This window comes from Nicotiana attenuata, unplaced genomic scaffold, assembly GCF_001879085.1.
Source record: "Nicotiana attenuata strain UT unplaced genomic scaffold, NIATTr2, whole genome shotgun sequence".
Taxonomy (NCBI): domain Eukaryota; kingdom Viridiplantae; phylum Streptophyta; class Magnoliopsida; order Solanales; family Solanaceae; genus Nicotiana; species Nicotiana attenuata.
Genome location: NW_017670243.1, coordinates 280,214 through 284,237, shown reverse-complemented (window position 1 = coordinate 284,237; position 4,024 = coordinate 280,214).

Here is a 4,024-nt window from a genome sequence, read left to right as displayed (position 1 = left end):
TCACGACCCAAAATTCAACTATTCATGATGGCACCTAACCCGACCCGCTAGGTAAGCCAATTAACAACTATCCAATTGCAATGAAATTTAACAAGACAATTAAGTAAACGAAAATATCTAAATCCTCTACATTTCCCAAGGACTGGTAGTACAAATCATGAGCTTCTAAGATTAGAATTTACAAAGCTTGTATAGAATAAATACATCATCTGTTAGAAATGTATATAAACTGATATTTATAAATCTAAGGCTACCATGAACAAGAGGCAGCTACAACCGGAACGCAGGTACGTCTCCAATTCTAGCTCCCGTCGATCACTGCAACATAAGCATCTAACATCTGCACGTAAGGTGCAGAAGTGTAGTATGAGTACAACCGACCATGGGTGCTCAATAAATAACAAACCTAACCTTAGGTTGAAAGTAGTTATGAGCTGGAACCAAGGTCGAAGTCTAACACCAATAGCCAACAACAGTTCATTACAACATAATGAAATTAAAAGAAGTAAATGAGAGATCAAATGCTCAACTTGTTCACATCCTAGAAAATAGGCCTGTTTTTCAAGTATATCAGTCAAAATCCAAATCTTTTACCGAAATATGAGTAAGTTTGAAAACTGTAATTTCTCCCCAAAATCCTTTCAATAATAAGTAAGATGTCATGTGTGCATTTCAATGCAATGTATAACAGAGATGAACTCATGTGTACTCACACTCTTAGAGCACCCAAACTCTGTGCTCGCACTTTCCACTCATCATGCTCAATCACTCAGTAATGTATAGGGTAGCAACTGACAGTCAGCCACTCAGTACAGTCTAAGGATAATGCAGCCTGGAGAAGATCCATCCCCAAATATAAATGTTTCGGACGTCCAGTGAAGATCCATCCCTCAAAATAAATCAATCGTGTTCACTAGGGGTGTGTGCAGACTCCAGAATATAAATGATACTCGTTGGGGCGTGCAACCCGATCCACTCAGTCATCAATCTCTCCAGTCTCACGGGCTCACAATGCCATGAAACTAGTCCAAAATGATGATATGATGTGTCAATAAATAGATATGATATGAAATGAGTGAACATGATTGAGTATTAAATTGCAATTTAAACAAATAACTCAACTGCAATACGAGAAAGTTTCCAGTACCTAAGGTCATTAGGGAGATGGGGAGATCGACGAGGATGTCACGCATCGTATTGGGGTAGAGTGGATGAAATGGCGGTTAGTGTATGGAGTCTTGTGTGTCAAGAAGGCGTCACCGAAACTCAAAAGTAAGTTTTATAGAGCGGTGGTTAGACCAGCTATGTTGTATGGGGTCAGACCATTGAAGAATTCAAATATGTAGAAGATGAAAGTAGCCGAAATGATGTTGAGATGGATATGCGGGCATACTAAACTGGATAAGATAAGGAATAAAGATACTCGGGAGAGGGTGGGTATTGCTCTCGTGGACGACAAGATGCGGGAAGCGAGGCTTAGGTTGTTCGGGCACGTGCGGAGGATAACCATAGATGCCTCGGTTAGGAGGTGTGAAAGGTTGGCTTTGGTAGGTACGAGAAGAGGTAGAGGCGGCCTAAGAAGTATTGGGGCGAGGTGATCAGGTAGAACATGGCTCTTGATAGGAACTTGTGGAGGTCGAGAGGGGGCAGTTGAGAGTTTTTTCCTTTTTTTTACCTGGTATTCTGATTGTCTAGGTCTGTTAGCGGTTTATGTTGTGTTCACATTGTTGTGTCTACGTTTCTTTCTGGCATCTTTTGTCGTTACCTTTTCTTTTGTTTCTTTTATTTTCTTTTGTTTCCTTTTCTGATATTATTGTCTCTTCTGTTGAGCCAAGAGTCTCCCAATAACAGCCTCTACCCTTTACTGGATAGGGGGATTTACTGGGTATGTTGTTGTTGTTTTAATACGATCTCAGGATGTAGCCGAGACATGGTTTCTAACATGGATCACAACTTAATACGTAGTGATTTCATAACCGAGTCAAGATTTACAAGGTGTACGCCCGCACGCCCGTCACCTAGCATGTGTATCACCTCAACGCCAAAACACATAACACGTAATTCGGTGTTTCATACCCTCAGCACCAAGTTTAGAAGTGTTACTTACTTCAAACAAGCCAAATCTAATAATACCCGGCAAAGCCAAACGATGCTCCAAAAAAGCCATCTCGCGACAGGACCTCCGAACCGCTCAAAACTTCCAAAAGTAACAGAAATACATCAAATAATGGCAAAAGAAACAAACCCAATCGATAAAGGTCGAGTGTTTAATAAAAATTCCAAAAAAGATCAAAAAGTCAAACCCAAGCCCACGCCTCGGAACCCGACAAAACTCACAAAATTCGACAACGCATTCAATTACGAGTCCACCATACTAGTTTCACTCGAATTCGACTCCAAATGGATGTCCAACACTCAAAAATTCACTTTATGAAATTTTATACAAAATCCCCAAATTTCACTTTGAAATCACTTCGAGTATATTACACTTTACCCCATTCAAATGGTGAAAATCGCCTCTAAGAATTATCGAAATCCGAGCTCCCCAACTAAAAATATAACCGAATGAACAAACGTTCGATATTAAGTATTTTTACCTAGTTATACTTCCTCGTTTTGCATGCCAAACGATCTCAAAAATTGCCTTTGAAATTTCAGTCAAGATAGGCTTTTGAATCACTCCATTTGACCTTATCAAGGAGATATGCTCGTTTCAATATTTGGAAATAGTACATATTATTTATTACTAAGTCAGTGTGGCCTCCCCTCCTCCTCCGCCACTTGCCGGTCATGAATCTCTAGGTCAAGGAAAAATAGAAAGCACGTTCGGCCAAGCATTTGATCAAGGAAGGGAGAAATGATCATTTCTTGTGACTTTATTGCGCTTGCGCTAGTCCATACACACCCCCCATCCGGTCACCGTTCTTGAAGGAATCAACTCGTTCTTGTCTTTGGTAACGACAGTCGTAACCCCCCCCCCCTCCCCCCCCCCACACCCACCCCACCCCGGCATCCAACCACTTTATGATCTCCTTCTTGACCACCTATTGCACTGCTTCATTTAGCCTCCTTTGATGTCTAACGGAGGGTTTGGCACCCTCGTCCATAATAATCTTATGCATGCAATCCGCCAATGTCCATCCGATTGCTCGCTTCCTCCTTTGTAGCGCCGCCAAGTGTACGACCCCATTCCTTTCAATGCATTCACACACTCAACATAGCCTTCTTTCTCCTCCTCCTCATCGAGGTTGAGCTAGACCGCTTCCAATTATCCTCAACATTCATTGGGCACTAGAATCATCAATAATCGCTATTTGGTTGCTTCATAGATCTGCGCACATGGAAGACAAGCTTTTCATCACCCACTCAAAAAGTGAGCTCACCGGCTTCCACATCAACAAGAGCCTTTCCTTAGCAAGGAAAGGACTACAAAAAATAATAGGCAACTCCACTTCAATAACACCTAATGGTCTCTTCATAGTACGATACGCCATCTCATGGATGTGGATCTTCGTTGCCCAATTGCCAATGTTTTGAACATCGAAGTAGGTCATCAAGTTTATACTTGCACCAAGATCACATAAGCATTGGCTAAGTCGGCACTTCCAATGGTACAAGGGATTGGGAGTGAGTGCACAACAGCACTCACTTAACGTGTCATCTTGATAGTCTCACAATTCATCGACCTCTTCTTGGTCACCAAGTCCTTCATGAACTTCGCATAACCCGGCATTTGCTCTAAAGCCTAAACCAATGGTACATTTGATAGACAAACTCTTCATCATGTCAATAAACTTTTTGAATTGGTTCTCGCTATTTTACTTTGTATGGAGGAGGAGGCCTTGGTATTGGTACCTTAGCCTTTGTAACCACCGGTTCTGGCATGTCAAGTATGTGTTCCCTGGACGGGTTAACTTCTTCTTGTTTCTTCTCCACGTTTCCATCACATCAATACTCACTTCTTCATTTTCTTAAACAACATTGCTTGGAATTTAATCCTCTTGCACCACTACATCATCATCCC